Raw genomic sequence first — 10,647 nt, 5'->3', positions numbered from 1 at the left:
ACATACACCAAGTAAATTAAATGTAATTAAAATTTTAAATTAAAAACTAATTAAATTTGGGCCAAGTGAGCAGAGCAAGCCCAAGACAACCGCAGATACGCAGAAGCCCCAGGCACTAATAGATGAGCAAGTGAGAATGGAGAGACTGACTAGAAAGAGAAGCAGAATGGGGTATGCACAGTGGAGGGAGTGGAACTGGAGAAGGGAGGGTAGTGGGGAGGAGCCTGGTGTGAGGAGCCTGTGGTGCTACCCTGAGGCCATGGTGAGGCCCTGCCCCTTGCTGCTACTGAGAGCCATGTCTGGGTCTGTGGCCCTGCAGCAGTGGAGTCTGTTACCACCAAAAGGCCAAGTGGATATTCTGGGCTGCGGTCTGAGGATATGTTAATGTCTGAGGGTTGTGCAGAGCTGGCTCCGCCCCTCGTTGGCTGCAGCACTCCTGGAGAGCTGGCCCCAACCCTCACCTGGGAGGGAGTGCTAACCCAGGTGACAGTGGAGTGAGTGGAGTGAATGGAGGAGCTATAGACTCAGCTACCACCCAGGCTCAGATGCACAGCTTTGAATTGGCCTACCCTTACATCTACCCCCTGTATGAACTGCTGGAGCAGGGAATGGGGGCATGGGGGTGGGTTGTTGATTAGTAGGCAACATAGGGAGACACTATCTCAAACAAACAAACAAAAAAGAGGCGAGAGATTTGCCTTTAGGAAAACCTCAGTTCATTCAGAGCCCTCGCGTTGTCACTGTATCATAAACCTGGTTCCATTTCTGTCCCAAGGAGAGGTATGAGCTTCCTAGTGCTGGGGGTGCAGAGCACTTGAAGTGAGGCTATCAATGAAAACAGGCTTTCGTTAACTTTTGTCATGCTCTGGAATGAAGGGTGTTTCTTGTCGAGCTTTTAGTGGGCCCGATTCTGCAGAGAGACAGGTTCACATACGAAGATTATCAGAGCACTGCCGAGTGGCTTCGGTCGCACACAACCCATCGACCTCAAGTGGCAGAGTGATCTGTGGTTCCAGCTTAGGAGAGCTGACTGCTCAGTTAACTCAGGCTCAGATCTTTGACTACAATGAGATACCGAACTTTCTCCAAAGCACAGTGCAAGGTCATGCTGGTCGACTGGTGTTTGGATTCCTGAATGGCAGATCCTGTGTGATGATGCAGGGCAGGTTCCATATGAATGAAGGGTACTCGCTGTCAAAGTTAACATTCCCAGTGAGAGTTTTCCATCTTCTGGGTGTGGACACTTTGGTGGTCACCAATGCTGATGGAGGACTCAACTCCAATTTTGAAGTCGGAGTTATCATGTTGATCCGTGATCACATCAACCTACCTGGCTTCTGTGGTCAGAACCCTCTCCGAGGCCCCAAAGATGAAAGGTTTGGAGTTCGTTTTCCTGCCATGTCTGATGCTTATGACTGGGATATGAGGCAGAAGGCTTTCAGTGCCTGGAGACAAGTGGGGGAGCAATGAAAACTACAAGAAGGTACCTACGTGATGTTAGCAGGCCCCAACTTTGAGACTGTGGCAGAGAGTCGTCTGCTAAAGATGCTGGGAGCAGATGCTGTTGGCATGAGCGCAGTCCCAGAACTTATTGTTGCAAGACACTGTGGGCTTCGTGTCTTTGGTTTCTCACTCATTACCAACAAGGTTGTCATGGATTATGAGAACTTGGAGAAGGCCAATCACAAGGAAGTTCTGGAGGCTGGGAAAGCAGCTGCACAGACATTGGAAAGGTTTGTCTTCATTCTTATGGAGAGCATTCCACTCTGTGAACATGACAACTGACAGGCCATGGAGGGCTCTGGTGCTCCCCTGCTCCCCTGGTGGGGTCCAAGTAGCTGTCTACTTTGGTTCCTTGCTGTAGTCACTAGTCTCTCTGTTCTTAGATTCTAGCAGAAAGGAAAGAGAAGGATGCTTACCCTTCACTTCCCCGACATTCTTCTACTGTTCTGACACCTGGTCCTCTTGCTTAGTTGCCTTCTCAAAGACAAAAATAAGTCAGTAAAGTCATTCCTCTGGAAGAACTGGAGTCCATTCCCGCCACACTTGGGATATATGCCTTCAAACAGTACCTTCTACATCTTGGAAATGACAGACAAGTTCTGGCCTCAGTTTGCTTCCCCTAAAGCCCTAGAGACCAAAGACCAACCCAATACCTCTTGGATTTTATTTAGTATCAGTATTTTGAGAATAAAGAGATTGGGGTACTTTAAAAAAAAGAAATTTATCTTCTCTCATATGGAAGTTAGATTCAAAAGAAATGGAGAGGGTCCCCTAAAGATGTAGCGTGACCTCTCTTTTTCCCAGGGATCATGGGCCCACATGGCTCCATGAAGGCAAAGGAGCAGAGACAAAGGACTTGGGGATGTGGAAACCCTGTGAGTACATAGAGTAGTGACCACAGACTGGGACCAGCTTCAGGGGACAGATCAACTTTACTTGGGGTGAATCAAGGGTTATGTAGTTTTGGGGAAATAAGAATATCCAGGGTGGCAAAGTTCATTGGATGAAAGCTAAGGTACCAAGATGTTTCATTAGCATGGGGAGGCATTCCAAGAATCTTAGGTGCTAACTGAATGGGTTCTTACTGGGAGAAAGGAAGTTGAACCTGTAATCTTAACCAAGGCTATGTGACATTCTACAGGCAGAGGTCATGGGAGCAGGAGGTTGGGGTTTGAACACCCTAGTCAAGGTCAAAGAAGGAGAAGCCCTGCTTGTAAAAAGAACCTGCCATTTTGCACCAAGCCCAGGAGGCTGTCTGGACAATTTCAACCTTGATCAGCCAGGCAACAATGTAGAAACATGGAATACAGCTACAAGGTCCTCAATCCACTTGGAAACAGCACAGCATAGTGAGTGTAATCTCATACGTGTGCCAAGTTAAACTTTAGGAGTCAGCAGGCACTGTACCTCAAGAGCTAGAGGTGGTTCCTGTAAATATTCCCGGTCTTGGTATCTCAACAAACACTTGACACTTTGCTAGCATGGAAGACAGTGATTTTTATTCATAGAAGCAGTGACTTTTTTGTATTTAATTCTGTCTTATGAGTATTAGAAATGAGAACTCATTAAAAGAAAATGAAAATATTTTTACTGTGTACATTGGCTAAGGTTGTTAAGATAGTCTCTACCAGTACAAAAATTGGGACCGATAATCCATCTAGGCTTTCATCTCACAGAAATAGTCTGTCTGTCATGATCTCTAACAGGTTCTATACATAGCTATTGGTTTATGAGATTCTCACTGTAGGATGCCTAAGATATAGGAATACAGATTCTTACCATAGAAACTTTGTTGGTCTGCTTTGAGTAAAATTTCCAAATAAGGGCATAAGTAGAATTTCACTGAAGTTTGGATACATTATGTAGAAATTATTATGTGCATTCCTTATCAGTGAATAATTATGTAATAATTATCTCTATATGCAGAGACTTCCACTGGGTATTTGCTTTCAAAACCCTAGAGCAAGGCTATGGGAAGTAGTAAGATATCAGAAAATATCTGCAGCTGTGGATGACTGCATTCTCCAAAGCCAGTTCACAAGAAACCTCTGCCACCTCCTGCTTTCATTTGAATCCTCCCATTCAAAAGTCAAGAATAACCACAGGAACCATCCAGCCTCAAATAAAGACGCCTACTTATTAGAATGAAGCCTGATAGCTACATGTCATAATGGGTTAGAGTTCAAGGCCCCCACTTATTTAATGAACCTCCCTGAGTATCTGAGGTCCTACATCAGAGCAATGACCTTTAAAAAGTATCAGCCTCATGAACGATAAGCCAGTTGTAGGGGATTGAATACTACCCAAGGGCTTGTATGTTTGATATTTGGTGCCCATATGGTGGGTTATTGAGGAAGGATTAGAATTAGAAGTGCTGTCCTAGCCAAGCAGTGGTGGCTCATGCCTTTAATCCTATCACTTGGGAGGCAGAGTCAGTTAGAAGGATTTCTGAGTTCGAGGCCAGCCTGGTCTACAGAGTGAGTTCCAGGACAGCCAAGGCTACACAGAGAAACCCTGTCTCAAAAAACAAACAACAAAAAAAAAAAAAAAAAAAAAAAAAAAAAAAAAAAAAAGAAGAAGAAGAAGTGCTGTCTTGTTGGAGGAGGTGTGGCACTGTGGAGTAGACTTTGAGGTTCCAAAACCTCATGTGGATTTCTTTCTGTCTCTGTTTTTGTACCTCCCTCTGTCTCCCTTTGTTTCCCTTTCCCTCTCCCTTCCCCTCTCCCCCCAATCTCTTTCTGAATCAGGATGAAAAGTCTTAGCTATTCCTTCAGAGCTATGCCTGCCTGCTTGCTGCCATGTTCTCCACCATGATGTTCATGGACTAACTCTCTCAAATTGTAGGCAAGTCCTAAATTAAATTCTTTTATAAGCTGCTTTGATCATGGTATATCTTCACAGCAATAAGACAGCAACAAAATTAAACTCACGGAGAACTTACAGATTTTGCTTTCACTGTATGAGGAGATACTATTAAGTCTCCAAATTTCCTGCCAGGGACTTAATCTGAATGGTGATATATTTGGATAGCACCTTCCAAGTAAACAGTAAATACTGTTTAATGGCAATTGTGTCACAGTTTTTACTTATGCCTGGAAACCTAATATAGGGTTCTATTTACTCCAGTCATCTATTTATGAGTGTGTCACATAGACACACAGTGAATCTCTCTCTAACCCAAAAGTTAGGCAGACTGGAGATTCCCACTTCCTTCTTGTATAGACACAGCCAAATCTCTCCTTTTATAAAATCCCCTGATAATTTTGAGGTCTTCTTCAGATGGTCTCAGTTGTTACTTAAGGACATATTGTATAGTTTTAATAGATGACCTTTCTTAGCTTAATTTTCATCCCATATTTCTAATCATAAATTTATTTTTATTAAAGCTTAAGGGATTTATAGAAAAATTAATAGTGCAGGAAGTCAGTTGAGTATGATAAAGCAATCACCTAGCCATATACTTAGTCTTTAAGAAATTTTGCTACATTTACTTTCAGTTACTTGACAAGGAAAAGGGAACATCCATTGTGTTTTGCAGATATCCTGGTCAGAAGCTGACCTTCAGACATTCTATTGAGACAGATAGTAATAATTTCCCCTTTATTTGTAGGCATGAAAGTTGAATTCTGAGAGGTGACCCTGAACACACACATAAGCCATAAGGGGCAAAGGTCTCAATTTGACTTTTATCATGCATCTCTAAATGTTGGCCATACTACCCATGAAATGTCATTCCCAGATATCTGCTCTCAACCATTTTTTCCCAGTGCAGACTAATCTGTCCATGGGTACATAAATTGTCTGCTCTTCCACCATAATTAAAGCCCAAGACAAAGGTTTATCACCCTCCATGGTTTCTAGCTCAGACTCTCAACCTGGGAGCAATATCCAGGATATTTCCCAAAACTGGAAGCTCGGGATGCAGGCAAGATACTCTACTCAAAGTACTTTCTGCCACAGATCCTCTCATGAAGCCCTAAGGAGAACCCATAAACTTATGAGAAAAGCAAGACTTGTGTTCTAAAAAATCATCCCACTGTTGAAATAGTGTGTACCGCTGTGATGTGTTGGTGAAGGAGGCTACTGAAAGTAGGCATGAGGAATGCTCGGTTTTCAGAGTACAGTCATAAAAATGCAGTTGTGTGTCAGAGAGAAATCGATGTACAAGGCAATGAGAGGTATGAATAAAGATACATTGTGAATGAACAGTCCCTGGAATGTCCTTCGTGAGAGTGAGTTATGCATCAGCTTCTATAGTAATTAGCCAAAATCATCCTAGACATTTTAAATAAGATTAGCCCTCCAAACTCTGACTTGTCAGAACTGTGAGAGACAGTAGACTGTGTTGATGCTCATTCACCTTCATACACATGAAAATGCACATACACACAAGAGAAATGAAACAAAATACATAATATATTAAATCATACAAAAGTCAATTACAGAAAAATATAAGGAATGGACAACCCAACTGTAAACTTATTAAATGGATTGGTCTAAAAATGTAATCATTTTAATACTTCTCAACTAGTATTCCCTGTTGAGATTTCCTGATTCCTCTTTTGCTTCAGAGATCATCATTAATTCATTCAAGATGACTTACATACTTTTTAGACAGCTGCACGTGCAGCTCATGAACTAGATCCTGAGAAGCTAACAATCTCAAAAGACTAGGGAAGCTGGAACATTAAATAGCCAAGGCTAAACAAAAATATGAAGCTAGAATAATGCCTGTCTTCAGCATCTTTCTGTCTTCATTTTCTTGACAGGGGAAGCAATATGCTAAATATTGATTTGCTAAATGAATGAATAAATCAATGAGTGACATTTTCAATCAAGAACACAAATAGGTTAGATGCAAATAGACATGCTTTATGAAAGCACCAAGGAGAAACATGGATGCAGACAGTGGGGGGTCATGTCTAAAAGCTTCCCAAGCCTATGTGTGAGGATGAATACAGCAGTTGGAACAGCATAGGCAAAGGTCAGATGGCTAGATGTGGCACTCTGAGGGTGACACAGAAAGTCACAGTGACTGGTGCTCAGAACTGGTGCAAAATATGTTAAGAGATGAGTGTCAAATGTTAACTGCAGCAAAGCCATAATGAGCTATTGATACCAGCTTGCTAATCAACTGAGGAGATCTTGAAGCACATAAGAGGCTGAAAGGGCTGCGACTGTTAGAAGAACAGCATTTTCATAGGCAGAGCCTATGGATGTTCTCCTGTCTCTTGAGGTTCAGCAAATTTCCTTGTTGTGAGAAATGAGCTGCCATTCAAGTCTTCAACAACCACAAGCTACATCATCTGGACCAACACTTCTCCTTCTCCTAAAACTAAATTGACAAGGATATAAAACAATATTTTTAAATAAAAACTCAATTAACAATCAATGTGTCTATATTCACAATGTGTCTATGTGATGCTTGGATCCTCATATATATTATAAAAGAGTCAATCAAATTAATTTATATTCATTGCTCCATCTACTTTTTTTATTTGTAAAGAGGCTAAAAATCTTTTATTTTTGCAATTTAAAATGTTCTGTATGTTGTTCATGGCAGTCATTATGCCCCCTAATAACTAAATGAAAACTTATTTCTCTGGGCTACCTCAACCTTGACAACCTTTGACCTGCATCTTTCCTCGCCCCGTTCTTCTCTCTACTGTCAGTAAAAATCTTTCTAGTCTGATTCTATTGATCAGGTTTGTTTTTTAATCTTAGCTCTTGGTAAGCAATACAATATTTGTCTTTCTGTGCCTGGCTTATTTCACTTACTATAAAGTGTGCCAGGTCCCATCAATGTAGTTGCATGACACATATAAAATTTTTCAATGACATCTAGAATTGGAATAATTTACATGGGGCCCTGGTGAAAGCCACCCATGTTAAAGTGTCATAGCTCTTCGAAAGCCTCTTTCTGAGAGAGGTACCCTGGGCCTAAGGAAACTGTTCATTAGTTGACTCTATTCTAAAAGCTGCTCAAGGTTTCATTTGTCAAATCTACTTGTGAGACTCTACAAAGACACTTATCCAAGGGGAAGTGTGCAATGAAGCGATGCCAGGAAATGCTGGCAATGGAGAAGCCCTAATCTTTGCTCACTGGATCCATTAGAGCCAGGAGCTATCAAAATCAAAGAGTTTTCAGAAAACCAAATGAAATCTTCCCAGAGAATGCAGACTAAGAGCATCCTTTCCTCCCCTCCCCCACAGTTAGCACCCTCTGTGGACAGAGCATGACAATCCCACTACCAGAGGTGCCAGCTCTCTCATTGCAGAGATGGTGATAAAGGGTGTGTTGGAACTTCAGAAATATCAAGTCCCTAACTTGAACAGACAGCATATTTTCAAAAGGCCCACAGAAATGAAAGCCATTTAAAGATGATTATGCAACACAGCTGTCTTTTGATCCTAAGAAAAATTTAGTTTTTCTAGTTTGGTAGGGTGAAACCCAGGGGGTCAGCCTTCGACTTCATGGTCATTCAAAAAGCATTAAACTGACTCAGCAGTTTGTACTTATATATTTATGCATATGTATGTGACAATAATAAACAAACAAACAAGAAATCATAAGTCTGAGAGGGAAAAGAGGGCTGTGGTGGAGGGTAAGACAGATATAGGAGGAGGAAGGGTTGGAGTGAGGAGATGAAGGTATTAAATTCCACAAAATTTCTATAAGTATTTACCCACAGCTATGTAGTAGATTTAGAGAAAAAAATTAAAACCTAGGGCTATAACTATAGGTGAGTGGTACAGCATGTATTTACCAGGCATGAAGCTCTGGGTATGATCCTCATCACTGTCCCTACCACCAATAAAGAAATAAAAATATACATAAACTACAAGTGCAGTTTTAGCATCTATGAGTAATCTAAGCTGATCTATCAACTTAGGGGTGGTCCCCAAACTAGGTGAGTTCTTAATGAATTCTAATCTTCAGCTTGGAGGCTGGAGATAGTGTACCACTCTGGAGGAGGACTTGGATCCTGTTCCCAGAATCTACATAGCAGATCACAACTCTGTCTAACTCTAATTCCAGGGAATCGGATACCCTCTTCTAGCATCTGTGGGCACCTGCATGCACAGCCCTGTGCATATAAATAGACATAGTGACACACACCACTACCACCACCACCAAAAAACAAAACCAACAGAACAACCAAAAAGGCTAAGTTTGAATCTCCTGAGCCATCGAGGACATACCTCTAGCTCTAACTTCATTTAAGGTGACACTCGATTAGTACCTACTTGTGAAGAAAATGGTTATTGACTTGAGCCCCCTTTACCTTACAGCTCAAACTCTGTCATCGCAATGATGGAAAGTCATTGCAGATTGTCAGTCCCTCTCAGTGAACTTAGTCCTAAGGTTAGAAAAGATTATCATCCCACAGCCTAGGGCAAGATATACAAGTGTATGCAGCTAGCTTCAAAAAAAAAAAAATTTCTCTTCCAGGGTATTACTTGGTCAAATTCATGGAAACAAAACAAAATTAAACTTAACCACAACACAGGTATAAAAACAAAGAAAAATCTAGAATGAAAAATCTGATAGGCTAAACACACAGAAGCACGATGAAGTAAAGGCTCAACAGAGCATCCACAATGGCATTTGGAACAACACCCTCTTACTTGAAACCAAAGTCAGGAAAAGACACCTGGTGTCTGTAGACTTGAAGGAAAAAATGTCTGAGATAATACTAGCTTGACTTAAAATACTATTGAACATAAAGATTCCCAAACTAAATAAGCCCTAAGCAGAATAAACCTACATAAAATAATGTCAAATAGCATTATATTCTAAAAGTCATCAATGAGAAGTTAGTGATGATCTAAATGTATGAATAATACCATGTTCATGGAGTAGGATAGATATTTAAAACACCAGTGCTCTCCTAATCAGTCTAGATACCCAATATAATCTCAATTCAAATCTCCAGAATATGTTTTTTGAAATTGATGAACTGGTTCTAAGATTTGTGTACAAATGCAAACCATCTAAAAAAAGTCAAGAGAACTGCAGAAAAAAATAAACCTTAAGGTTGGGGGAAGGACTTAATTTCCTGACTTTAAAACATAATATAAACTTGGCAAACAGTATTGCATTTAAGTTAAGGGGACATATAAGGAACAGAATAGGAAATACTAAAATAGGAACATCTTCATAAGTCATCTTCTGACTAAGGTGCTGAGACAATCCAATAAAGAAATAGTGTTTTCTAGAAATCATTTTGTAACAACTAATTAGCTGTAACAGTATGAGCCTTGACCTTTTTTTTTTTTTTTTAACTTTTTATTGGTTCTTTGTGAAGTTCACATCATCACCCCAATCCCATTCATTTCTCCATCCCCTCATACTTGTCCTCTATCTTAGCACATAGCCACCCCATAGAAAAAGTAAAATAGAAATCTTGTGTGGAAGCTGTAGTGTGTCACAGTGTGTCCCATGGTATATCCTTTGTTCATGATTCTTTGACTGCAAATGTTCATTGCAATGACTCATTGGTCTGGTATGAGGCTGCTGGCTTCTGCTACTCTATCAATATTGGAAACTCACTGGGACTCCTCTCAGATATCCTGTGGTAGCCCTGTGTCATGGATGTCCTGTAGTTTTGGATCTGTTGGTCCAACACCTTCATACACTCTGGAAGTTCATTCATGTGGTAGATTTTAGGGTGGATTAATGTAAAGCCCTGGATCTAGCCATGAGAGGTATCTGAGCTGGTCAGCCCCTTGATTCTCAGGCTCCCATGCCTTTGGCCAGTAAGCCCTGCAACCAGGGCCAGATTTACCCTGCTGCCCAGGGGAGTTACAGGTCTGGCTCTGTAGCTAGTGAGGGACCTGGCCAATTCTCCCATTCTCATGACCCCAAGGCCCGTTCTCTGGCTTGCCATACATGGTGAGGGACAAGGGAGAGGAGGAGGGTATCTCGCAGTAGGCCGCTACTGTGCAAACAAGAGGCAGAGCCATCTCTCATGTTCTCCTGCTCTCTGGACAGGTTCACCTGCAATCCCCATATCCAGAGCTATCATTTTTTGTTGTTGTTGTTAATTCTAGATATTTTCTTTATTTACATGCGAATTTCTCCATTCGCAGTTTCCCCTCCAAAAAAACAAAGAAACAAACAAAAACAACAAAAACAAACCC

The 10,647-nt window shown here is 41.2% G+C and overlaps 1 pseudogene; it reads left to right on the top strand.

Annotated features, from left to right (window-relative positions):
• Positions 1-384: 384 nt before the first annotated feature.
• LOC116084176 lies at positions 385-1,866 on the top strand (annotated as a pseudogene).
• The last annotated feature ends 8,781 nt before the right edge of the window (positions 1,867-10,647 follow it).

This window comes from Mastomys coucha, unplaced genomic scaffold, assembly GCF_008632895.1.
Source record: "Mastomys coucha isolate ucsf_1 unplaced genomic scaffold, UCSF_Mcou_1 pScaffold9, whole genome shotgun sequence".
In the NCBI taxonomy this organism is placed as follows: Eukaryota; Metazoa; Chordata; class Mammalia; order Rodentia; family Muridae; genus Mastomys; species Mastomys coucha.
Note: the sequence above shows the minus strand (reverse complement) of the source record. Positions and strands in the feature narration are given on the sequence as shown.